Below are 27,671 nucleotides of genomic sequence, written 5' to 3'. Positions count from 1 at the left end.
AGGAAATCGACAGTAACACAGTAATAGTGGGGGACTTTAACACCTCACTTACACCAATGCACAGATCATCCAGAGAGAAAATTAATAAGGAAACACAAGCTTTAAATGACACAATAGACCAGATAGATTTAATTGATATTTATAGGACATTCCATCCGAAAACAGCAGATTATACTTTCTTCTCAAGTGCACATGGAACATTCTCCAGGATAGACCACATCTGGGTCACAAATCAAGCCTCGGTAAATTTAAGAAAATTGAAATCATAGCAAGCATCTTTTCTGACCACAATACTATGAGATTAGAAATTACAGGGAAAAAAAACCGTAAAAACACAAACACATGGAGGCTAAACAATACGTTACTACATAACCAAGAGATCACTGAAGAAATCAAAGAGGAAATCAAAAAATACCTAGAAGCAAATGACAATGAAACCACGACGACCCAAAACCTATGGGACGCAGCACAAGCAGTTCTAAGAGGGAAGTTTATAGCAATACAATCCCACCTGAACAAACAAGAAACATCTCAAACAATCTAACCTTACACCTAAAGGAAAGAGAGAAAGAAGAACAAACAAAACCCAAAGTTAGTAGAAGGAAAGAAATCATAAAGATCAGAGCAGAAATAAATGAAATAGAAACAGAAAACAATAGCAAAGATCAATAAAACTAAAAGATGGGTCTTTGAGAAGATAAACAAAATTGATAAACCTTTAGCCAGATTCATCAAGAAAAAGAGGGAGTACTCAAATCAATAAAATTAGAAATGAAAAAGGAGAAGTTACAACAGACACCGCAGAAATACAAAGCATTCTAAGAGACTACTACAAACAACTCTATGCCAATAAAATGGAGAACCTGGAAGAAATGGACAAATTCTTAGAAAGGTATAACCTTCCAAAACTGAACCAGGAAGAAACAGAAAATATGAACAGACCAGTAACAAGTAATGAAATTGAAACTGTGATTAAAAATCTTCCAACAAAGAAAAGTCCAGGACCAGATGGCTTCACAGGTGAATTCTATCAAACATTTGGAGAAGAGCTAACACCCATCCTTCTCAAACTCTTCCAAAAATTTGCAGAGGGAGGAATACTCCCAAACTCATTCTACGAGGCCACCATCACCCTGATACCAAAACCAGACAAAGACAGCACAAAAAAAGAAAATTACAGACCAATATCACTGCTTAATATAGATGCAACAATCCTCAGCAAAATACTAGCAAACAGAATCCAACAGCACATTAAAAGGATCATACACCATGATCAAGTGGGATTGATCCCAGGGATGCAAGGATTCTTCAATATACGCAAATCAATCAATGTGATACACCATATTAACAAATTGAAGACTAAAAACCATATGATCATCTCAATAGATGCAGAAAAAGCTTTTGACAAAATTCAACACCCATTTATGATAAAAACTCTCCAGAAAGTGGGCATAGAGGGAACCTCCCTCAACATAATAAAGCCCATATACGACAAACCTAAAGCAAACATCATTCTCAATGGTGATAAACTGAAAGCGTTTCCTCTAAGCTCAGGAACAAGACAAGGATGTCCACTCTTGCCACTATTATTCAACATAGTTTTGGAAGTCCTAGCCACGGCAACCAGAGAAGAAAAAGAAATAAAAGGAATACAAATTGGAAAAGAAGAAGTAAAACTGTCACTGTTTGCAGATGACATGAAACTATACATAGAGAATCCTAAAGATGCCACCAGAAAACTACTAGAGCTAATCAATGAATTTGGTAAAGTTGCAGGATACAAAATTAATGCACAGAAATCTCTTGCATTCCTATACACTAACAACGAAAGATCAGAAAGAGAAATTAAGGAAACAATCCCATTCACCACTGCAACAAAAAGAATAAAATATCTAGGAATAAACCTACCTAAGGAAGTAAAAGACCTGTACTCAGAAAACTATAAGACACTGATGAAAGAAATCAAAGATGACACAAACAGATGGAGAGATAAACCATGTTCTTGGATTGGAAGAATCAATATTGTGAAAACGACTATACTACCCAAAGCAATCTACAGATTCATTGCAATCCCTATCAAATTACCAAGGGCATTTTTTACAGAACTAGAACAAAAATCTTAAAATTTGTGTGGAGACACAAAAGACCCCGAATAGCCAAAGCAATCTTGAGGGAAATCAATGGAGCTGGAGGAATCAGACTCTCTGACTTCAGACTATACTACAAAGCTACAGTAATCAAGACAATATGGTACTGGCACAAAAACAGAAATATAGATCAATGGAACAGGATAGAAAGCTCAGAGATAAACCCACGCACCTATGGTCAACTAATCTACGACAAAGGAGGCAAGGATATACAACGGAGAAAAGACAGTCTCTTCAATAAGTGGTGCTGGGAAAACTGGACAGCTACATGTAAAAGAATGAAATTAGAACGCTCCCTAACACCATACACAAAAATAAACTCAAAATGGATTCGAGACCCAAATGTAAGACTGGGCACTATAAAAGTCTTAGAGGAAAACATAGGCAGAACACTCTATGACATAAATCAGAGCAAGATCCTTTTTTGACCCACCTCCTAGAGTAAGGGAAAGAAAACCAAAAATAAACAAATGGGACCTAATGAAACTTAAAACTTTTGCACAGCAAAGGAAACTATAAACAAGATGCAAAGACAACCCTCAGAATGGGAGAAAATATTTGCAAAGAATCAACGGACAAAAGATAAATCTCCCAAATATATAAACAGCTCATGCAGCTCAATATTAAAAAAACAACCCAATCAAAATATGGGCTGAAGCCCTAAATAGACATTTCTCTGAAGAAGACATACAGATGGCCAAGAGGCACATGAAAAGCTGCTCAACACCACTAATTATTAGGGAAATGCAAATCAAAACTACAAGAGGTATCATCTCACACCAGTTAGAATGGGCATCATCAGAAAATCTACAAACAACAAATGCTGGAGAGGGTGTGGAGAAAAGGGAACCCTCTTGCACTGTTGGTGGGAATGTAAATTGATACAGCCACTATGGAGAACAGTATGGAGGTTCCTTAAAAAACCAAAAATAGAACTACCGTATGACCCAGCAATCCCACTACTGGGCATATACCCAGAGAAAACCATAATTCAAAAAGACACATGCACCCCAATGTTCATTGCAGCACTATTTACAATAGCCAGGTCATGGAAGCAACCTAAATGCCCATCGACAGACGAATGGATAAAGAAGATGTGGTACATATATACAATACAATATTACTCAGCCATAAAAAGGAACAAAATTGAGTCATTTGTAGAGACGTGGATGGACCTAGAGACTGTCATACAGAGTGAAGTAAGTCAGAAAGAGAAAAACAAATATCGTATATTAACGCATATATGTGGTATCTAGAAAAATGGTACAGATGAACTGGTTTGCAAGCCAGAAATAGAGACACAGATGTAGAGAACAAATGTATGGACACCAAGGGGAGAAAGAGGTGGGGTGGGTGGTGGCGGTGGGATGAATTGGGAGATTGGGATTGACATATATACACTAATATGTATAAAATAGATAACTAATAAGTACCTGCTGTATAAAAATTTAAATTAAATTAAATTATTTAAAAAATGAAAAAAAAAAAGAAAAAGAAAACACAAATGCTGTCTTGGAGAAAGAATACATAAAGCCATGCAAACAAAGAACTCACTGCCTGCATCAGAAAAGGAAAGAACAGGGAGGGCTCTAAAAGTATATGAAATAAGACAGGTAAGGTTGCATTAGGGGAAAGGAGAGACAGATCTGGAGAGATGGGGCACCGTTTAGCCTTACTGAAGAGTTTGGTCAGCAAAAGAACAGCCTGAGGACTCACAACATCTGGGAGTAAGTTGAGGAAGATGCTGACAGAGCTCGGTACTGAAAACAACAGCTGCCATTTACTGAGGACTCGCAATGCGCCAGGTACGGTGCACATATTGCCTCGATCCAGTCTCACGACAACCCCCCAAGTAGGAGATATTATCGCCATTTTACAGATGTGGAAACTGAGAATTTGTGAAGAGAGATTAAGTTAAACTTGCTCTGGAACACCCAGCTGTATATGCTGTGGTGGAGCTACAATGTCACCCCAGGTCCGTCCAACTCCAGAGCCAATTTTCCCACATGATTTTGGCCAAGAACCCGTGGGCTAAGCAGCAGGCAATGAGTAGACGCGGGGAGAGAGTCAGCAGACCGCTCGCTCCTCTGCCAGTGCACAGAGGGCCACGCCAGTGCTCTCTGTCAGAGCAGCCTGCCTTGAAGCCACCACAGTAGAAGGGACGTATCAGAGACTCCAGCCACAGAACTGACTTGCTACCTGCCTGTAAGTCCACCTTCCCATATGGGAGACTCAGCCCAGTGGGCCTCACATGCCTTGTTAACTTCGGTCAACACCAAAGAGAAGTCCACTCAACTCTGGTCATCCCTCAGAACCCAGGGATTCTCATCCCCGTAGGGGTCTGTTCATCCCCTAATGCTACACTTCTCTTCCCTTCAAACCCTTCCGCTGTGCCCTCAGGAACTCTTGGTCAACAGCAAACTCCTCTATATCTTTCATTTACTCTCTGAAGGTGCCCTTTCACCTTCTTTCTCAATGGAAGCCTGGTCTATTCCTTGAGGACATCGTTTGCCCGCCAGCCCTCTCAAGCGGAAGCTGGATTATTTTCCCTCTCAAATCTCAAGACCTTCAGGGCCTGTGGCGGGCGGGGGTAGGTGCAGGTGCCTCCTTGCTTGCCAGTGCCATTCTTCCTTCCTCTGCCAAAAATCCTGCTCCCTTGAGGAACATGCCCGCCGCCCACCTCTACCACTCTATCTCCCTCCCCACTGCTGTCTATGACATCCTGGGTGGTCCCCACAACTCACTGAGGACTTCAGTTCCGAGTCACATGGGATCTTCCCCTCTGCTCTAACTTTTTATTTTATTTTTGGCCGCACTGTGCCGCTAGCAGATCTTAGTTCCCTGACCAGGGATCGAACCTGCGCCCCCAGCACTGAAAGCACCGAGTCCTAACCACTGGACCGCCAGTGAATCCCCTAACTTTTTATTTCATTGTGGGAAAATGTACGCAACATAAAATTTACCATTTTCATCATTTTTTAAGCACACAGTTAAGTGGCATCAAGTACATTCACATTGTTGCACAACCATCACCACCATCTGTCTCTGGAACTTTGTCATCCTCCCAAACTGAAATTCTGTATCCATCAAACACTGGTGCCCAATTCCGCTCTCCCCACTGTCGCTGGCAACCACCATTCTATCTTTCTGGCTCCATGAATTTGACTACTCTAGGAACCTCGTAGAAGTGGAACCATACAACATTAGTCCTTTCCTAACTCGCTGATTTCACTTAGATTAGTGTCATCAACGTTCATGCATGTTGTAGCACGAATCAGAATTCCCTTCCCTTTTAAGTTTGAATAATATTCCATTGTATATATGTACCACATTTTAGTCATCTGTCAATGGACACGGGTTGTTTCCAACTTTTGGCTATTGTGAATAATGCTGCCGTGAACATGGGTGTACAAATATCTGAGTCCCTGCTTTCGCTTCTTTTGGGTATATACCCAGAAGGGAAATTGTTGGATCATATGGTAATTCTATGTTTAATTTTTTGAGGAATTGACACACTGTTTTCTACAGTGACTGTACCACTTACATTCTTTAATAAATTTATTTATTTATTTTTGGCTGCGTTGGGTCTTTGTTGCTGTGCACGGGCTTTCTCTAGTTGTGGTGAGCAGGGGTTACTCTTCGTTGACGTGTGCGGGCTTCTCATTGCAGTGGCTTCTCTTGTTGCGGAGCACGGGCTCTAGGCGCGAGGGCTCAGCAGTTGTGGCACGCGGGGTTAGTGGTTGTGGCACACGGGCTTAGTTGCATGTGGGATCTTCCTGGACCAGGGCTCGAACCCGTGTCCCCTGCATTGGCAGGCGGATTCTTAACCACTGCGTCACCAGGGAAGTCCCCCATTTTACGTTCTTAACAGCAATGCACAAGGATTCCAATTTCTTCACATCCCTGACAATACTTATTTTCTATATTTTTAATATTAAACATTTTTTTGATAATAGCCACCCTAATGGGTGTGCCCACTCCAACTCTTGATACCACCATTGGTGAATTCAACATCCACAGGGTGATGAAGAGGCCTCCAAAAACTGCTTCCTCTACCTTCACTCAGTCACTTACTCCATCATTACACATAGATTTTGGGTCATCATCAGATACTCGACCACCTCCCCAATCTCCCTTGCCAACATCCCACTCTGTATTCCCCATCTATCCTGCCAGTGTACCTCTGCAAGGACTCCCACTGCAGGACTATTCGAGATCACCTATTCACTTTTTATTCCCTTCCTTGGAAATCTGTTCCTCCATTCTTTGCAGAGCCAACTCTTCATTCACCCTTCAGGTCTCAGCTTAAATGTCACCTCCTCAGAGAGGCCTCCCTAAGCACTTGCCCCTAGTTATTCACTTTCTGCTCTCCTTCAAGCTCCTTCTTAACGTCACTTCCCTTCATGTTCACATCATTCTTTTGCAAACACCTTCAACTTCCTTACTTCCTCTTCCTCTGCTATTCTTCCCTTGCAAACCCCACTCCTCGATAAACTCAACCGTATGCATTATCCATGCCTGTATCCAAGTAGCTAAAGGCAGCTGGAGAAAAACCACACACTTGAGTAGATGGCTTTCACTTTGTACCCCTGGTCTCAAACCTGGTATGGGCTCTCAATGCTATCTGGCCACCATTTTCTCACTCTCTCAGATGACTCTTTCATAGCTCCTCCTCTCTCCTAGATCTTCCTTCCCCACCTCCCCATTTGTCCCAACAAGTCTCAGCTGATGACCTTATTCCATATGTTGCTGAGAAAACAGATGCCATCAAATGAGAGCTCCCTTATCTTACCACCACCAAATCTATACACCACCCTGTCTGCACCTGTCCCTGTGTTTTCTTTTTCCCCTTCTACTAAAATGGAGGATCTTTCTTTTCTTCTATCAATGGCAGATCTCTTCAGTTATGCTCTGGTACCACAGAGGGTACTCTTAACTTCTCGAGGATTTTACTCCTTTGGGCATTCACTCTCTTCCCTAAGTCCTCAATCTCTTCACCTCTCCAGAATCGTGCTAGCACACTGATGGAAACCATCCATCCTTAAGAAAACTAACAGAAACCACCTGGCTCCACTCCACAATCCCCTTACACTGCCCCACTTCCTGCCCCCCTTCATGGCAAAATTGCTCAAGAGTTTTCTACACATATTTTCTCCACGTCTTCGTCTCCCACTTGCTCCTCAAGCCACTCTAATCTGGCTCCCACATCTTTCAGTTCCACCGAGTCGCTCTTGTTAAGGTCACCAGTGGCCTTCATGGTTATCTCTCAGTCCTCAGCTTACTCAGCCTCTAACCAGCTTTGGACACAGTTGACCACTCCCTCCTTCTTGGGACACTCTCCTCCCTTGGCTTCTGTGATTGCTTCCTGACACCCAACTACCTTTCTGCCCACTTTTTCTTAAGTCTCCTTTGTGGGTTTCTCCTCCTCCACTTAATCACTGGACCCTGCGGTTCTTCTCAACTCAGTCGCAGGCCTTCTCTTCTCTCTCTACTCTCTTTCCCAGGTGACCTCATCGGTCCCCTAGCTTGAAATACAATCTATGTGCAGACAACTCCCAAATTTCCAATTCTACCCACACCTCTTCTGTGAGCTCCCAAACTCCTACATTCCAATGATCTACTCTGACATCTCTGCTGCCATGTCTCACCGGAATCACAAACTTAACATGTCCCAAACTGAACTCTTGATCTTTTTCCCCCTCAAGCCCAGGCCTCCCTCAGCCCTCCTCATCTTAGTACGTGGCACCATCACCTCTTCAATGACTCGAGCCAGAAACCTCAGAGTCATTCTTGAGTTCTGTCTCTCCCTTTCCCTCACCCCCCACCTCTAACCCTTCAGTAAGTCCTTGCAGCTGTTCTTTCAGAATCTGACCAACTCTCTCCATCTCCATGGCTGTCACCCAGTTCAAGCCACCATCGTCTCTCCCCTGGATTGCTGCAGTAGCCTCCTTCCTGGTCTCCCTCTGTAGCCACTGCTGCCCCCTTTTAAGCCTGGTCACTACAGATATTGCAAAAGCCCCAATCAGATCCCGTCACTCCCCTGCCTAACACCCTGTAGACATTTCCCACTGCAAGTGAAGAACATCCAGAGTCCTTTGCCGTGGCCTCCGAGGCCCTGTTGTGCTCTCCTCCTTGCCAAACTTCTCTTATGCTTCTCTTACTCTTGCCTAGAACAATCTGGCCCCGCTGGCCTCCTTTCAGTTTCTGAACACATCAAGTTCTATGCTACCTCGAGGCCTTCCCACTTCATACTCCTTTCTCCTGGAAAGCTCTTTCCCCGTTCTTCACGTGGCTGATCTTTCATCCTTCAGGTCTCTATGCAAATATCACCTCCTCACAGCGCTCTTCCCTGAGAACTCTGCCCCTTGATATTCCTAACACTGCAACCCGATCTGTTTCCTTCGTGAGACTCATCAGGCTCTGTAATTATAGATTCATTTCGGTGATTATTTGGCTGTAAACCCCGTAAGGGTATTGACTATGTCTCTTTTGTTCAACAGTGCATCTCTGCCACCTATTATGTACCTGGCACATAGTAGGTGCTACAATAAATATTTTCTTTTTTCTTTTTTTTTTTTTTTTGGCCGTGCCGCACGGCATGTGGAACTTCCCAGACCAGGGATCGAACCTATGCCCCCTGCAATGGAAGCATGGAGTCTTAACCACTGGACCACCAGTGAAGTCCCATATTTTCTAACTGGCTTGATGGATGCACGGGTAGGAGTGATTTTGAGGTATATGGATTAGAATCCTCTGGCCATTCCATGCAATCCATTATCAAATGCCTACTGGTTCTGCCTCAGCCTGTGAAAGATAGGTTTCCAGATGCGGAGTCTGGTCCACAGGAGAAACCCTTCAACATCTCTGTCCAAAGACAAAAATAGGGAGAGAATGGAGTAAAAGGAAGAGTACAGGAGGGCTACAGTCTAAGAAGAAGTGGGAGCCAGAATGCCTCCAGTCCTTTTAGGAGTACCAGGGTGGGAAATCTAATGGCTACTCCTTCCCAGGGAAGGAATGTTTCTTTAAAGAGCAAACAACTCTTCTTTCGGAATGGCCAGAGGCCCAGGGGGTGGGCAGGATGACTTTGGATAGTCTTTTCCCTTCCTGAGAGCCTCTGGGTAGACAATTTGATTACTTTCCCAGGGCTGCCTCCTGGGCTTTTCTCCTTCTTTCCCTCCAGGTCTTCATGGCCCTGCAACTTCCTCCTTAGCTGAGCCTGGAGAGGGATCTTCTGGAAAACCTGCTGGCATCTGGATTCGTTTTCTGGTTGTCCAAGCAGCTGCTTTTCCCTTGAGGGCTGGAATGGAGACACCTGTCACCTGTTCTACCAGGTCACAAGGGAGCAGGTAGAGAGACCAAAGCCATTTGTCCTTCCACAAATACCTGGGAGACTGGAGTCACCTCACAAAAGGCCGACCCCATGAGGCTTCTGAGAGGATGCTGCAGACGACCTTCTTGACAGCCGACCCCTCCCCTCCCTACTTCTCCCCCTCAGGGGCTTCGCATCCAATAGACTCACACGTGTTGTCTAATAGGCCCAGACACGCTCCTAAACCCTCTGTGCTGGGGCTGCCAGCCCAGTGACAGATGTGAGGGCTGTGCCAGATGTGAGGCTCAGGCCATACGGCACCGTGGGTCACCAGGTCTGAAGCTGATGACACGGAGCTGTGGCAGAGTTAGTGGGGAGATGCCTGCATTATAGACCCCACTCACCTGTCACTGGCAGAGGCACTGAGGGGGAACTGGAGCAACGAAATACTCACGGGAGCTTGAAGGAGTTATCGTGTCACTCCAAGGGGCTCTGGGAACCCCGCCTCCACCCTCCACGTACCACACCAAGTATTTCTAAAGTAGGCAGAGACAGAGATTGACCGAGCCAGATGGGGAGAGGTGAGGACAGGAGGGGAAGACGGCTGAGCAGGAGAGGGGGCCAGACAGAGCCAGGAGGGAGGGGAGAGGCGAGGTGAAGCAGAGAAACCCAGACAGAAGTGCAGAAATGAGACAAGAGGAGGGCCTTGGAGACAGTGAAGGAGAAAGGACAGGCCTGGAGAAGGCAAGCCTGGCAGAGAAACTGTGCCCGCCGACTCTCATTTGCCTTAGCTTTTTTTGGCGGCCCAGTCCTGTGCCTCGCCTGCTCTCGAAATGCCCTCGAGCTGTCCCCAGCTCTGCCCTCAGGCCTCGGCAGTGGGCCACGCGGTAATGAGAGCCTTCTGGTATAGGACTCTGGGCGATCAAGCTCTTTGGGGAAGGGTACTGCTATTCTGCCACACTGACAGCAGGACGGCACCCGCCCCATTTCACGGCTGGGGATGTGGCAAGCGAGGGGCAAATCTGAAATAGCCTGAGGAAGAGGACCCAGAACACCGTCTCAACTTGCGCCGATTCCCCAGCCACCAGAGGCTGTATTTTTCTTGCGAAAGAGAATGAGATCAAGAGGAGAAAATGGGAAGGGGAGAGAATTCCAGAAGGTGAGAGGGAATGGTCATGATGGGAAAAGTGGAGTTGGCAGAGAAGGGAGCAGTAGGCCTGAATTCTTCCCCTCAGTGAGCACATCTCTCCGAGGCCAGGCTGGGCTGCAGAGCTCTGGCACAGAACGCTAAGCCGGCAGAGGGTCCCTGGCCACCCAGATCTATCTCTCTTTTCGGATCCTAGCCTCTAGTCTGCCCAGGGCTGAACTGTAAACAAGGTTTGGAGGCCAGACAGGGGGAGCAGGTGTGGACAGGAGCTGCTGCGAACACCCCAACAAGTAGCTGCCCCCAGCAGCCAAAGACCCAGGGCTCAAACAGCGGCCCTCTGGGGGCTGCTTGGCAGGCGCCGGCTGCACAGAGTTCCAGGCAAAGCCTCCTGAAGCCAAACGAGGGCCTCCTCAGTGGGCTGGCTGTGCCATCTCCCTCCTCTCTGTGAGGCTGCCAGGCAGCGATGGGCCGGGCCGCCAGCCTGGGAGGCTCCAACCCCTGACTCTGGTCAAACAGCTGGAGAATCTCAGAGTTGCCGGGGACTTGGGAAGTTATTTATTTCGCCCTTATCCACTCTCTGCGGATTTCCAGAAGCAGCAGGCCAAGGCTTTCTGGAGAAGGACTGCAGCTGGGGACTACAGGAGGGGCCAGATTTGGGCCCGTAGAGAGGGAGGGCACGGAGAACTGGCCCAGAGACAGACGGGGCGGGGGGTTGGCTGGAGGCACGAAGAGGACAGCCCGAGTGGGAGAGGGGTGCTGGGGAGGCAAGTAGCTGGAGCTGACACAGGGAGACAGCGAGCGAGTAAACTTCTCCTCGCGCCCTCTCTCAGGTCTGGCTCTGCTGGGGCATAAGGTCCTCTCCCCAGTGCCCCCTCGGGGCAAGCCAGTCTAGTCGTAGCTGGACAGAGAAAGGCACATCCTTCCCATCTGCCCCCTCCTTGCCTGAGATGATGCGGGTGGTATGTGAAGCCCAGGCACCATGCCCAGCAGGCACCAGGCAAACCTCCTGTGAGGGAGCAAACCGAGCAAGGCCCGCCTTCCGCCCTGTGCACCAGCTTCAAGCTCTGTCCATCGAGTACATGGGGGGAGGGGGGACAGGGCAGAAATCAGGCCAAGAAGCAACTCAACAAAAGAGGCTATGTGAGCAGAGGCCTGGTAAACTCATGTCACCCCGTTTGGAGACGTCCAGAGATGCCAACTACAGCCTCAGGGCAACGAGACGCCTTTTATTCTGCCTAATTGCATCTTCCGGCTGAGAGGGAGGAAGGAATTAGAAGGTCTTTCCTAAATCACAGGGAAGATCCTATGGTATCAGAAAAGGGGGAGCAAGGTTGCTGAACCCTCCACCTAAGGATAAAAGTGAAGGGCAAGGGGCTTCCCTGGTGGCGCAGTGGTTAAGAATCCGCCTGCCAATGCAGGGGACACGGGTTCGAGCCCTGGTCTGGGAAGATCCCACATGCCGCGGAGCAACTGGGCCCATGAGCCACAATTACTGAGCCTGCGCTCCGCAACAAGAGAGGCCGCGACAGTGAGAGGCCCGCGCACCGCGATGAAGAGTGGCCCCCACTTGCCACAACTAGAGAAAGCCCTCGCACAGAAATGAAGACCCAACACAGCCAAAAAATAAAAATAAATTTAAAAATTAAAAAGAAATGTGCAGTTCCATCACATTTTAAAAAAAAAAAGTGAAGGGCAAGAGCAGGTACTGATTTTCTATCTCAGAGGGCGTGAGCTAGCACCACACACTCTGCGCCTCTTTCATGTTGTTCGTTGGGCCCCCCTGTCAGTTTCCAGGATGTGAGTAGCAGTAAAACTGCAAACCTCAAAGGGCTTGTAGGCTTGTCTTTGGGTGAAGGTAGTAAGGTGATTACGCCCTATTCTGCAACCAGGCTTGGGGGAGATAGAATCCTAGGGAATCCCAAGAACCCACAGGCTACCTACCTGGCAACACAGATTCAATGACGGACCCCAGACTCAATTCACTAATTCTGGTTTTCACTAGAAAACCAGACCCAGACATTGTAGAAAGACCCAAAAAGTGTAAAGAAAAATACCTACTTTTTTTCACCTAAACCTCAGTTACCCAGAACGTGCTATTAACCAGAAAAGCCCTTCCCCAAGCATTCAGGTTTTGGCATTACGGTGTATTTGTATTTTTTCAGTGATTAAAATCCACAGAACTGGGACTCTCTGTTACAGAATAATGCCAGCTCTGCTCCCACCTGCCTTCTTGTAAGGGGAATAATAGCAGAGTCCCTTGCTGTGAGTCAGGGGCTCCCTCCACCGGCTCTTTGATAGCATTCATTCATATACACAACAAAATGTACTGAGCACCTACTATGTGCCAGGTACAGTGCCAGGCACTGAAGAGAAACTAGGGCCAGTCTCTCCCCTCAGGGAGGTTGCAGTCTGAGGTGGGGGCAGGTATGTCAGCAGACAGATAAAAAATCATGTGTCACCTGGAACCACAGGGGGCAGCAGAGGATGTTATGGGAGTACAGAGGAGGGCCGTTCCCCCCTCCCCATGACTCCCACCAGACCCCAGCCCCACCCCAAGCTGAGTGGTGAAGGTGAACAGGAGTCCAGCAGATGGACAAGGCAGAAAAGGGCATTCCAGGAAAGGAGAAGATTCAGTAAAGAGGGAAACCTCTAGGTATTTAAGCCACTGTAATTAAAAGAAGTCATTGAAAAAATGCAGGCAAAACTGAAGTGAATCTGTAATTTCTAGCCACAGGAATGAGGGCAGAGGACTAGTGCTACCCAGCGGCCCCTTTCATGCGGCCTTCTGACATGATGCACTGAACTCAGGAGAGGCCACAGAGACAACCAGGGACACAGCCCAGCACTGGATTACCAGCCACACATCCTATGCACCACCCAAAAGGAACACGTGGAAGACCCCCCTCTCATGGGAGGGGGCAGGAGGGGTGGACCGCTAGCAGATGCACTGAAATTCAGCCATAGTAATGGAGACCAAAGCCACGAAGCTCACACGCTGTTACGTCCACACCGAAGAGGGTCTGTGGAAGCCAGCTCTGTGAATGGGTCAGGGCTAATGGTGGGAAATTACAAACATCCCCACTGCAGGACCAGACGTGCCCCAGGAAGAGCCCCTCAGAACCTGGCCACATTCTGTTCAGTTCACAGGGGCCATCCTGGGGGAAGGAGGGACAAAAATCAATAGGAATAGCAATACTTCTACACAAGTGTCTTCTGCAGTCTCTGCTACTGAAGTCCTGGCCGAAAGAGAAGCCCCCTCTCCCTCCCCAGGAGGTGGGAAGATGGCTTTGCTCAGCATTGCAAATAAGGTTCTAAAAACTTTTTAGAAAATAATTCCTAACAGTGGTACTCAGATAGAGCCATAATGTTGGATTAACAGCTCCAAGCCAGCAGACCAGACACTTGTCCAATTAATAAAACTTATAAAGCAGAACAACTTATTGACGTTATAGGCACAGCACTTAGTGCAACGACAAAACCCAAATCCATGCAGAACACTCCATGTTCTTTAGGAAGCCCTTTCTCCACCAACCTGTACAATCCTTTCTTCAATGCAAACAGGGGGCTGGGGAATGGAGGGAACAGTGCAGGGCTCTGGACAACTGGCGTAGGAGGAGATGGCTCAAGGAGTTGCCACAAATCTGCCAAAGGTCAGATCTAATCTGGACTTTGGAGGCAGAGGATCTGGGCTGGAATCCCAACTCTGTGGCAAGTTACTTAACCTCTTGAGCCTCAGTTCCCTCAGGTATAAAATGGGGTTCATGATAGTACCTATTTCAAAGTACCTACATGAAGATTAAATGTACAAAGTTAAGTGTTCAATCACTAGTGGCTATTAGCAATCACGATGATCATTTTATGTTTAGATACTAATAGGATCTGCTGTCCTGTGTTACAGTCCACTTGGTTTGCCTCTCTCCACAGAATGTAATGAGGATGATTTGAAAATTGGTTCCATTCTCTTTGGACCTTGGGCCCTGACTTCAGATCTACAGAATAAATAAGCTTTGCTGTGGGGAAAACAAAGCCTGTGTTATTACTTCATTAAAGTCAAATTCTCATCCTATTTCTAGTGGTTAACAGTCGGGGTGCGGAAGTAAGAAGTGGGGCATGGAACACGGGGTCGGGGGGGAAAGCCCAGCTCTGCTTCTCACCAGCTGTGGGACCTTGGGCTTGTCCACCCCTCAATTTCCACCACCTCAATCTCCTCATCTGTAAAATGGGGAAAATATCAGGTTCTACCTCACAGAGTTGTTGTGAAGATTAAACACACGTAAAGCACTTAACAACAACCGTGCCCTGTACACAGAAAGCACTGAGTGAATGCCAGCTACAGTTCTGATTGTACACGAATTCTCATTACTACCTGAAGAGGTCAGCACGATGCTTGGCACATAGTAACAGTAGCTACTATGATCATCAGGACTCTTGGTACAGATGAGAATCTGGGGGGCGGGGGTGGGCAGCAGAAGGGAGATCTGGGTCTTCTCTAAGAATGGGACTCTGTGACTTCGGATAAACTCACCTTTGTGATCTCAGACACCACCGTCCCCCCGACCCTAGAATTTTACACAGCTCAGGAAAAGAAAGTGACAGGTACGGGCCTGCATATTCCCACCTGCCAAGCTTTCTACAAGTAATGCATCACCTTGTCGGGCGGGCGGTCTTGTTTCTCAGCGCCGATATGCTTCGTGAACTATGCTTCGTGAACGCTGAGGCCACGCGAGGGCAGGCCAGCCAGGGTGCGCCGGCCCTGGGGAAACTGCGCCTGGAAGCCCCCGCACTTCGGGACGTCGGGCTCCCGCGGGGGGGCGGAGCTTCGGGAAAGGGCTGCTGCGGGGAGGGCGGGGCCCGAGTCCCCCAGGGGTCACCCCTGCCCCCGCCGGCGTGTGCCTCGCGGCTTCTAGCTCTCCTTCCCCCTCGCCACCGCCACTTCCAGAGGAAAACTTCCCGCTCACTCCGCCACTTTTCCACGGGCGTCCAAACCCTCGGCCCCGCGCATCTTGTCTTCCAATTTCCTCGCGGGTGGCCTGTCAACCCGAACGGCTCCTTGGGGACTGGGGGTGGGGGGCTGGCGGATGGTGGGGAGGAGGGATGTCGGCTCCGGACGCGCCAACTCCGTCCACGGTCCATCGACTGCGGGAGCCCAGCAGGCCCGCGCCTAGGACCAGGGACCCATGCCAGCGCCGCCCGGAGTCGCTGTGTGGGGCCGGTGAGGACCCCAGCACCCGGCTGCCGACCACCCCCCCCCCCCCGCCAACCCCACACACCCCGGCCTCATCAGCTGGGCGCCCTGCTTTCTGGTCCTTTCCCAGGCGATCCCAAACCCGGCTGCGCGGAGCACGGTACTTACTGTCGAGGCCCCCTGCGGGCCGGGGCTGGGCGGCTGCCCTGCCCGGGGAACCCTCTGGCCACCCTCTGGCCGTCTCCCCCTCGCGCTGCCCCGGGCTGTGCCCAGTGCCGACGGTAGCAGCGGCGGCGGCGTCTGTAGGAAGAGAGAGATCACGCCTGCCTTAGAAACCCAGCCCCTGCTGTGACCAGAATCTTAAAGAAGGAGGCGACTGGCTCGGCCCCAGAGCCGCGGCTGAGCTGAGGTGGCGAATTAGCGAGGCAGCTGGTAAACACAGCGTCTGCTGCCTCTCGCCCGCCCGCCCCGCAATCCGCCGTGGAGGAGCTCCCCCATCACCCTTCACCCTGGACAGGCCCCCGCAGGGGAGCCGGCGAGGGGGGCTCCAAGTACAGTGACGTGCGGATAATCCAGCTGCCGCTGGGTGAGCACTTACTAAGCGCCGGGCACTGTGCTTTCCATCCATTTTCTCATCTCAGCATCCTCCCCATTGTACAGAAAATAAAACCGAGGCTCAGGGGAGCAAAGGAAATAGACCCAAATGCAGGAGCTGGTAATGAGTGGGGGGGGAGAGATCGGAAACCCGAGGGGTCGCAGATTCGCCGCTGCCTGCCTCAAAAGCCACTTTGTGCTACTGCAAAGCAATGATTTGAATACCCGGGTCTCCACCTCCTGTTTCCCCATTTTCCCGCCAGGACTAGGGACAGGTGGCAACTCCAGGCCAGTTTGCTGGTGGAGGTGGGGTAGGGGCCCTGGGAGGTAGGATCCTGACTGCAGTGCCTGGTGCCAGGGAGCGGTCAACCCTTTTCACCTCAGACAGTTCACCTACTACGCGCCAGGCCTTGTGGAAGACAGAAAAAGGTCTAGGAGGTAGTCTCGGTCCGGGTGTGATCCAGGAGACAGGCAGTGAGCCTGTGAGGTGTGGGTTATGCTAGAAGGGTCAAAGGTGGCGGGTGCAGAGGCCCTAAAGGAGCAAGTAACCAGTGTCCTCAGCCACCCACCACAGAACCTCGGGGAACCGCTGGCGAGGATCACACCACCCACTCCTCTTTAAAGGATGAGTGGGAGGCGGCCTTGTTGGGAGACTGAGCCCCGTGGCTTCTCTCTGGGAGCTACCCTAATCTCCCTGCCATGGCAGTGACATCTGTGAAGTGGGAAAGATCTCTTACTCCTTCCTTCCTGGTCAACATGATGAAATAACACCGAATTCCTGCCCTTGTATTCTGATCATAAAAAAAGAGAGCAGTTTTAGAACTCGTATTCCTCCCTGCCTTGCCCCTGCTTATCCAGTCACTCATTTGGCAAACGTTTATTAGCATCTACTGTGTGTCAGGTACCATGGTAGGTGCTGGGCACCTCCACGGTTCTATGGGGGAGTCTACATGGGAGGTGGAAGGCACACAGGGCTGGCAGTTAGGAAACACATTTTAAGTCCCAGTTCTTTGACTAAATAGCTGTGTGACCCTGGGTGAGTCATGTATCCTTTCGGGACCTCAGTTTTCTTGTTGGTCAAACAGGGATAATAACACCTTCCCATCCTATTTCACAGGGGTGTTTTGAGACTCAATGGAGACGATGGATGTGAAGGAGCTTTGAAAAGTATAAAGCCACTAGACAAATGTCAGGGATTAGTCTGTCTCCAAGGTGGGAGGGGGCTGCTGGGAAGTAAAGCTTAAGAGAAATCCTGGCTGACTTTCCCAAATGGATTGCACTGAATTCCATCTTCCCCAAGTCACTGATTCTGCACTCAGGCAGAAGTCTCTGCTCTGTGAAACATCGTCTTCCGTCAGCAGTGCCCATGACACCAGGGTTAGTGATGACCTGGTCTTAAGCCAGGGAGATTGTTCGGGGGACTTGAGTGGAACCAGGGGGGCAGTTTTGCCTCTGGGTCTCTAATTTCTGTTTACAGCAGCATCCTCCCCCCAAATCGAGCCTGCCGGATGTGTCTAGATAGAAACCACTTGAGGCCCCCAGAGACACCCTTTCAGGAAGCACAGGGCTCATGTCAGACAGCAGTGGTGGCCTTGCGGGTGGATGCTCTCTCTGCTCTTTTGGAAGCTAGGGGTTCTGGGTTCAGCCCAGCTGACTGAGATCTACAACAGAACTGGGGGAGCCTCTGGGAGGGTCTTCAGTGTGCTCAGTTCAGCCCTGCAAGCAACCTCAAATAGACCTATAGTCTAAATTATACTACTACACTTGTTATGCAACACAGCTCCAAGGCAAATTCCCAAATTTCCAAGAAGTACTCTCCCCTACCCCCAGCTACCCCAAGTAAACACACAGTCTAAGGAAATACAGGGTCTTACCAGGCAAACAGCTTCCAGACAAATCTGCTAGCCTCCTTCCTTCTTCCCTCTCCCCCTTCCCACCAGACTGTCAACATGAAGCCCCTTCCATATAAAAATAGAGAACCGACGCAGAAAAGGGAGGACTCTGGGGACCATGGCCGGGTGAGTCCAGAGCTGCACTACACAGCTCTGGAGCCAAACCAGGATGGAAGTCAGAGGCAGAGACAGAAAGGAGCCCGGACTTGGGCCAGGGCACCTCCAGTCAGCAGGCCCCTGGGGGGAGGTGCAGACTCCCAACCCAGCGTCCCTTGGCAGTCTCAAGGCGCCTCTCAATGTCCTCATAGATTCCGTTGTCACATCCATCTCGCCCAGGCTGCTCCTCTTAATAAAGTGCCCCTGCGGCCACTCCAGATGGCCTGATGTTATCCTTCTTCACTCTCCCACCCTCCTCCCCAGCGTGGGCCACACAGCAGTGATTCAGGCCTCCTGGGTCACAATACAGTCTCCTGGGGAAACGCTTCCTGAGTGCCCAAGCCAGGGTGTGATGAAGCTTTGGGTGTGGGTGTATCAAGTACTCCTTCCTTGCCCCCTCAGAGTGGCCTGGGCCCTGGATTCAGTCTCAGCCTGCATCTTCCTCCCTGGGCCAGCTGCCGCTGCTCTCCCCCCAGCTATATAACCTGAGTCCAATTTGCAAAGCCCTTCCTCAGTGACTGTCAATAAATCCCCCATCTATATCCCCCTGCAAGACCAGAAAGCTTCAAGATCCAAAGGAATGAATCACCCATGGTGAAATTTCAGGCACAGTGACAGGCAATTGAGGAGACATATTTGATCACATCATGTTTACCTATGTGTAAGGCTGGCCCTGAGGATATTCTGGTATGTTCCCTCAACTATAATGAAGACTTGGAATAATAGCAAAGGAAGCCATAGAAAACACACCAGGCTGGGAGCGGGGACATATTACTGCTCATCCCTGCTCTGGCGCTAATTAGATATATGGCCCTATACTTTCCCGTTCACAGCCCTGAATGCCCTCCAACTGTCCCCACCTCCTTCGGATCCAGCAACTAAAGGGTTAATGCCTGGCCCAGTAGGGGCTGATCATTCCGCCTGGTCAGCCATATAGGCGATAAAATTAATATTTTTATTATCAACTCACTCTAGGATTCCACTCTAGTCTAACACCCCTTCCAGGCCATTTCTCTGTGAAGATGTGTCAAGGGCTTTCTGGATTGAGGTATGCCCCACTTCCTGCCTCTGAGGCAGGTGGGTCCAGGTTGTTTCACAGCAGGTAGAAAAAAAAGGGAGCAGGGGTTGAGGGGATGAGTGGCTCTGTAGTTAGTAGCAGCTGCCCTGGTGACTCTCTCTGTCCTGGTGATTCTCTGCCCTGGTGACTCTCTGTCCTGTGGTCTGGATGCACTTGCCAGAGGATGAAACCAAACGTGTTGAAGTTGGAGGGACACTCCTTTCGACTATTACCTGAACAGGGCATTGATTCTGTACCCGGCCCTGGCCTCTCCCCTGCCCCTGCCACCTCACCAAGGGCTGTCAGGAGCTCTTATCTGCTCCCCAGGCCTACCTGGGGTGCCTGCCGCCATTTTCTTTCCCTCCTTAGTAGCTGACCACTTCCCGTCTGCTCTTACCAGAGCGAGCCTCCTCAGCATTGAAACCCCCCCTCACTTGGCCTCTTTCCCCGCCCTCTGCTCTTCTACTTCCTTCTCCCTGCTAAGGCCTGGCTGCTCCAATGGGTGCTTTGCTCCTGTGGCGCGAATGTTCTGTTCTCACAGGGCCCGGTGTTAATTTGCTCTCATTTGTGAGCTGCTTTGTTAACCTAAGTGGCCTTTTCTCGATGTGTCGTGCTTAGTGCTGCTCCGGCTGCCTCTGTTACCTCCCCACCACACTCTCCTTAATCTTGTAATGAGAGGCCCTTCCCTGTGGAGAAGGAGGTTGGGCTTTTTCAAAGCCCTTTCTGGTACAGGCTTTAGTAGCTCAGTACATCTTCACAACCACCTGAGGAAACACAGTGGGTGTGATTACTGATCCCTGCGGCAACGATGAGGAAACCAGGGCTCAGGAGAGCTGAGAAGGCCTGTGTGCTTGGAGATACAGTGTGATGGCCGAGCAGGCCTAGAACCACAGCTCTTTTCCACAGGACTCCGCATGCTTATGTCATTCATCTTCGACACTGTTCTTTGAGGCCCCAACCAAGACCCCAGAAAGGTCACATATGCACACACGCCCATATGCAATTTTACTTATGAATTTGTGAGGGCTCACAGGACCTCTGAGGGTCAAGCCCCCTGCATCAGTATTTTTTTTTAAAGCTGCCCAGGTGATTCTAATGCGCTGCAAGGAGTGAGAACCACTGCTTGAAAGGAAGGTGTGAAAATAGAGATGAGAGTGTAAAAGTTTTAGGAGCCAAGAGCTTTCTTAAAAGCCTTGGGTGTCCCCGGTAAGAACTGAAGGGAGGAGACTGGGATGGGAACTATGGCCTAGCTTCCCTGCCTCGGTTTACTCCCTTCTGCCTGAAGGAAATCATTCTGCAGGCCTTCACCGCCCCTCCCCAGCCCTGGACTGGCTTTGTAAATCAGTCAACCCTGATTTTGCTGTGTGAAGGGACATTAAGAAAGAAATGCACCTCCCTCTCTATATATACATGTTGGCTAATTGCTGGGTAAGCACATCATTAGTATCTTCTACCTACAAGGGTGAAGCTGAATTCCCCTGAGTAAGGCATGGGGGTCTCTCTTGAGGTGAAGGTTAGAGAGTTTCATGTCAATCACCTAGAAAGAGGTGCTCCTTAGGTAAGAGACTGGAACTACCAGGAATAATAATCCATCCGGATAGCTATCGTGGATTAATCACTTAGTAGGTGATGGGCATTTCACTTACATTTCCTCATTTAATCCTCAGACTCATCCTTCTTTTACATATTAGGAAATTGAGGCTCAAGAAGTTACATTACTTGCCCAAAGGTCACCCAGCTAGTAAGCAAGTATGTTTTCTTTGGCCAGCTCAGTGTTTTCAAAAATTTTACAATTTACTGCTAAGATTTTATAAATCCTCAGATTTCATATAAGAATCAGGATTTCTGACTTCTCTTCAGAAATCCTACCTGGCAACCCTGGGCCCTAAAGTCCCACCTAACCAGGATCAGCTGACGCTGTCCTCTAATCATGGGGCCAAGTGTCAGCTGCCATTTAATATTGTTCTTGTAGTGCTGTGTTCCTGGTTTTATTTTTTTATTATTTTTCCACTTTATTTTTAAAAAAAATTTTTATTGGAGTATAGTTGCTTTACAATGTTGTGTTAGTTTCTACTGTACAGCACAGTGAATCAGCTATACGTATATATATCTCCCCTCTTTTTTGGATTTCCTGTTTTTATTAAAAGAATAATAAAGAGGAGAATGAAACATTTCTTGGGCATACATCTGATCTTGCCCTAGTGAATACATTTACTCCTTTAGGTCTGGCCCTGTAGGCATCTGTGCCTATGATCCCTCCACGCCATTCCTGTGCACTGCCTCTTTGATGTGGGGAGAGAGAAGGCTGGGCACCCCAGTTTGGGAGGGCACTTGTTGGTGGTTGGGACTGTAGGTGGTCTCTGGTCCATGGAGGTGGGCTGGGAGTTAGGAAGGAGGAATGGGTCCCCAGGGGACCCCAACAGTGAAAGATGACTGAGCGATATCTTCTAGGGCCGACCGATTGTCTAGTCTAGCTTCCTGGCCTTTATCTGTGAAATGGGCGTAATGATAATAATAGTACCATGTCTACTTCATGGGCATATTAGGAGGATTAAAATGAGTATATGTGTACATATACATTTAGAGTCATGCCTGGCTCAAAGGAAGTGCTCAACAAAAGTTAGCTATTTTCATTATTATTATTCTCCATGTTGGTTTCCCAGAATCTTGTCATCTCCTAGACTTTGACATGGGAAACTTTCAGCCTGATCTAAACAATACTGTAGAGTATTAAAAGACCCCTGGGATGCACATCAGTGTTACAGGGGAAGGTGAATCTCACAGATGCTTCTTCCCGCTGAAACCATCTCTTTCTAGTGCCAATCGTGGAGGTTCTGGGTGACACTTTATTAAGTGAGATGACATTTCCTACTCTAGGGAGAAGGCAGCCTTGCCTTGCACACCAGAATGCCCTCCACCACCTTGTCTACCTGGCAATCTCCTGCACATCCTTCTGGACTCAGCTCAAATCACTTTCTCTGGGAAACCCTCTCTGAGCCTCATCTGCCTCCCCAGGTGGAGTTACTATAAAAGTCTACCCCTCATTAGAATATGAGCTCACTGAGGGCAGGGCAGGGCATGACTTGTCCACTGGATCCCCAGTGCCCAGAACAAGTATAGGTGCTCAGTAAATGCTGGCTGAATGAACTGGGAGAAGGGGGATGTGGGGAAAAGAAAGGTTCAAGCCACATTCTCGGGGGGCTCCCAGCAGACCTTCTAAGTCTGCTTCTGTGTGGTTCCCTAAATTCTTCAAACCAGCATCACAAACTCTCTGTGCCCCTCCCAGGCTTATTTTAAGGCTCACCTGTAAGGTAGATGGATGTGACGGTTTTTTGGAGCCTTCCCCAACTTTCAGCATGCCCCTGCTCCTTTGAACAGCCCCTCACTATGATGGACCCATGAGCTTCCATCCCCTAGGCTGTTCAGGGCGTCCCCAAAGCATTGAGCACTTCCTGGGGCATCCCTCGTGAGCATCAAAACTGAGATGTTTTATGTCCCCATAAAACATGTCAGGCCCTGCTCTCCCACTAGGGTCTTCCTTCCCAGACTAGATATCTGAATCTCCGATGCCCCCATCCAAAGGGGATTTTGAGCCCTGGGAGGCTAGCTGGGGAGCCACTTCTGTGTGAGTAGGGTTCCAACAGTAATACAGCTGGGGTGAGATTTGTATCATCAACCCTGCCACCCTCCATTAACAATAACCCAGGGCAGCCATGGAAACCCCCCTCCCAGCCCTGCTCAGCAGTGTCCCCCACCTCTGCTCAGTGTGATCCTGGTCCCCATCTCCTACCCCACTGCAACTTCCCTGCCCCATTTCCTCTGGATGATCTGAGTTCCTTTACCAGGAGCAACCTGTCTGCGTGCAAAAAAACAACTTGAGAGCCATTAACGGGAAAGAGCATCTTTCAGAAAAGCCAGAGGATTTTAAAGCATTAATGGACACCTTTGCAATTCTGTCTCAGGAGGAGATGATGTCTCGTAAGCTGGCACTGGGCTGAGGACTGCTCCGCACAGCAGCCCTCCAACACTGAGAACACGTGCCCTGGAACCAAAGATATGCCAGAAGAGCCAGGTGACATCCGAGGAGCAGTGAGAAAACCCAAAATGTGAGCTCCCAGAGTGCCAATCCCAATGCACGCGTACGTGCACACGCGCGCACACACACACATCCAAGAGACACAGGCGGGGCCACACGTTGGCACAAAAACACCACCCACACTCTTGCTATAAGACCCACGTGTGATTTGCCAACAAATTGCAAATTAACCTCCTAGTGAACAGATTAATGGTATTCATGGTAATTTACACTCCAAGTTTCATAGCAACAGACTTTGAGCATTCTGGTTGCATAAGAATTCAAGGATTTTCAAGTTCCTGGAGACACTGTAGTAATTAACCTGATAAGCCTATGCAAATTAGCTCCAATTTGACACTGTCATTTTTGAATCCAATATCCAGGCTATTTGCCCAGAAGGTTGCCTGTCGCCGCTCCAACTCCTTGGCTTGAGGTGCTAAGCTGACAGATGCCAGTCTGCATTTGTCTATGCAAATGAGGCCCCAGAGCAGCGCTCCCCATCAGGCTGGGGAAGGGACTGGACAGTTACAAATGGGCTCCTTGCACGGTGACGAGAATGGAGTCAAGGCTTCCAGGAGAAATGGGGAGGGGGCTCCAGTCAATTTGCACACTACTGACAGAGCTACCTTTTTAAGATCCTTGGTTTGAGGACAAAAATTCCTGACTTGCACAAGAGTTTGAGCTTTTCACCTGAAGGTCAGAAAGAAGCCTCTTTGCAGCCTGTTGCCAAGTGCCACTGGAGTTTTTTATCTTTCCAGAAAGATCAGCTTCTTAAAATAAAACCGAAAGCTGGGGTTCCCTGTTTCTTCCCTGGGAAGGTGAAGTTTAATTGGCTCTATTTCCCATTTTGAGCAAAAAAATCACAGAATGTACTCAACTCCCTCATCAAATCAATCAGCCTATGGGCACAGCATGTGTGTTCTCTCCATGGGTGGACTGGTTCCTGTCTGATAATGTTTAGCCTCAGAAGGTGGCCACTCCTCCACCCGCCCCCCCCCCCCACAGAGCTCCATCCTTGACCTCCTTCTTGTTTGAGCTCTTGAACCACCAGGAGTCACTGAACCCCCAGGGTAATCTGCCCTGTGCTTCGCGCTCTGCAGGGCACAGTAATGAAATGTCACAGAGGACAGCATTCTTGGCCCATTGGCTACCCACTGCTGCCCCCAGCTCAGCTCTCCCCAGGACCTCAGCTGGTTGCTCATGGTGCTGCCACCCCACAGATTGGTTTAGAAACAGCTTTCTGGAGCCCCGATTTGGGGGCAGGGGGTGAGGACGGAAATACTGCAGAGAAACTGTCCAGGTCACCCAGATCCAACCTGCCCCTAATGGGCTACCATCTGGAGCTCAAAATTCTCTGGAATGCAAGGCCAGGCAAGGTGATGATCAGAGCAGCCTCACCACTCTAGAAGAGCTAATACTTGGAGGTGATAAAACACTTGAAACATATGCCAGGGCCTTTCAGTAACATATCTTTACCTGTCTTCCTCAGTAACCTTTGGTTAAGTCAGGATTTCAGAAGTGTTGGAAGGTCACCTGTGTAACTGTTGGCTTCCTCTCTGAATGCATACATCAAGCCACCAATCCAAGATGATGCCACTCTCTCTCTTGTCTACTTTCCCCTTTTCACCATGTCCACGACCCTATTCACCCAGCTACCAACCCCTCTTCTTTGACTGCCAACAACAGATATGTCCATCAATAACCATACTATGATGATGATGGTGATGATAATAATAATAATAACAGCTCCCATTTGGGGAGCATTATACTACATGCCAGACACTTTACATGAGCTTGACATGCAATATCTCACTGCATCTTCATAACAACCCTGAGAGCTTGGTACTATCATTAGCCCCGTTGTGCAGACAAGGACACGGAGGCAAAGATTTAAGCAACTTGCTCAAGATTACACAGGTAATACTTGGCAGTGCTGCAAATCAAACGCTAGCTGACAGATGCCAGAGACTAAGCATTTAAGCACCATCCTAAAACATCTCACACGTGTATGTACCACTATTTTCCAAATATGAGGCAGATGTCATAATGATTAACAAAATTACTTTTAAAATATCACAGATTTAGATTACTTTGTGGTCATTATGTGTTTCTCAATCAATGGATACTAAAATAGCTGTAAGAAGGGTCCAGAATATGGGTTGTTGGCTTTAGCCAGATTGAGAACCGTGGGTATTTTGTGCATAGAGTATTCCCACCCCAGGTCCTCTCACCCATGAAGGCACACATTCTTTTTTCTGCTCATCTTCTGTTTTATCTCAAAGGACCTATGTGTCTCTCTAGCTATGATGCAGTGGGGAGCCATGTTTAAAGCTATCTGTACATTCATTAAGCAAACATTTATTGAGCTCCTACGACCTGCCAGACACTGTTCTAGACACGGGGGACACTGCAGTGAACAACATAGCTAAAAAATCCCTGTCTTCGTGGAGTTTTCCTCCTAGTGGCTATATACAAATAAATAGGTAAAATTACATGATATTTTAGAGAGTGAGAAAGTGCTTTAGAGGAAAAATGAAGCAAGGAATCAGGGATGAGTGGTTGCCATTTTAAATAGGGTGGTCAGGGAAGGCCTCTGTGAGAAGGTGACAACTGAGCACAGTCCTGAAGGGAAGGAGCGAGCCCTGTAGCTGTCTGGGGGCAGAGCCTGCCTGACACAAGGAACCGCACAGGCGCAGGCCCGGGGATGGAGTGTGCCTGGGGTGACCAAGGAGTGCGAAGGAGGCGAGCTGTTGGAACAGTCTGTCTACGAGAATGTTGTAGGTAGAGAGGTGGATTCAGAAATGGGCTCTGTCATTAGCTCTCCAGGTGGCCTATGAGGGCCACCTTAACCTCGGCTGGTATTCAGGACTAGCTCGGGGCAAAATTATGAGGCAAATGCTTCTGTCCATCACTCAACTCCCTAGTCCTTTCTTGTTGCCTCCTCGGGAGCCCATTTGCTCCCCTCTCCCCCAGCATTTGGGCCTCTCCAGTCCCCCAGCCTGAGAAATAAAAGAGTACAACTTGGGGGTCCCAAAGATCTGGGCTTGCCCCCTGGTTCCGCCTCTTACCAGCTGTGGGACTTTCTCTGGGTAAGTCATGTACTTCTCTGAGCCACAACTTCCTTATTTTTAAAATGGAGATAATAAGGTATTGGGAGGATTAAATGAAATAAATGTATGTAAAATGTCGAGGCCTGTGCTCAAGAAATGGTAGCTGCTATTTATTCATTCACACCCAGGTATAAGCTATAGAGACAGTCTGTGTGCCTTGGGACCCCTGAAAGGCCTGTGGATTTCTTGCAAGGAAAATTCTCAAATACACCAATTGTGGGTTGTCAGCAGAGAGAGAGAAAAAATGCAAGTAGAATCACTACTGTCGGGAGTGTCCTAAATTTTTAACATTACAAATGGGTATTGATACTTAGAAAGCTCAGGAACTACTGGCATCGATTGGCACTGTCAGCACCACTGAGCAGGTGGGAAATTCAAAGGAAGCCTCGGATCTTCTGATCCAGCGTGAGGAGGGGTTTCCACAGTCTCTTCCCTCTTTACTCTGTTGCTTCTGCTCGCATGGGACAGTGGGAGAGGTCAGAATCATGGCTCTAAACCCAGAGTGGGCAACCTCTGGGGTTGGCAGGCCTTCCAGCCCAAAGGGCCTAATGGCCTATGTCTTCTTTGCTTTCACACATCTCTAAGTATCATACCGCTGCTCCTGTTACCCCCTCTTCCTGTACTCTGAGTAAACATTCCTGGCCAGCCAGAGAAAGTGGCCACTGAGAAAGTGCTTGGTGATGACATCCCAGGAAACGTTGCTGAGGGCTTTGCCGTGACCTAACCAGAGCTTGGGCCTGTCGGCCCCTTACTGTACACAACGGCTGCAACCTGGACAAGTTTCTCACAAATCACAGTTTCACATATCAAAGCCTATTTTCCGTTTAACTTTGAACATAAAATTGGAGATGTGTTTCTCAGAGGAGAAAAAAAAAATGGGGCCCTGAGACTTAATAAAAAGCATGTTTATGAATGCAATGCAGCAACACACTTGAAAATCACAAATGTGAGTGGAAAAAAAGGAGAATTTTCTTATAAAATATTAACAATGCCCTCAAA

The 27,671-nt window shown here is 48.7% G+C and overlaps 1 protein-coding gene across 2 annotated transcripts in view; it reads right to left on the bottom strand.

Annotated features, from left to right (window-relative positions):
* Positions 1-16,029, bottom strand: part of FRMPD3 (FERM and PDZ domain containing 3) — a 79,383-nt gene extending 63,354 nt beyond the window's left edge. For both annotated transcript variants that reach the window (XM_007198590.2, XM_057537535.1), the window contains exon 1: positions 15,957-16,029. The gene's annotated coding sequence lies outside the window, so the exon portion shown is untranslated. The remainder of the gene's footprint in view (positions 1-15,956) is intronic.
* Between the last annotated feature and the right edge of the window lie 11,642 nt (positions 16,030-27,671).

This window comes from Balaenoptera acutorostrata, chromosome X (genome assembly GCF_949987535.1).
Source record: "Balaenoptera acutorostrata chromosome X, mBalAcu1.1, whole genome shotgun sequence".
Classification (NCBI taxonomy): Eukaryota; Metazoa; Chordata; class Mammalia; order Artiodactyla; family Balaenopteridae; genus Balaenoptera; species Balaenoptera acutorostrata.
The sequence above is the reverse complement of the archived record's forward strand: the minus strand, read 5'-3'. Positions and strand labels throughout refer to the sequence as shown.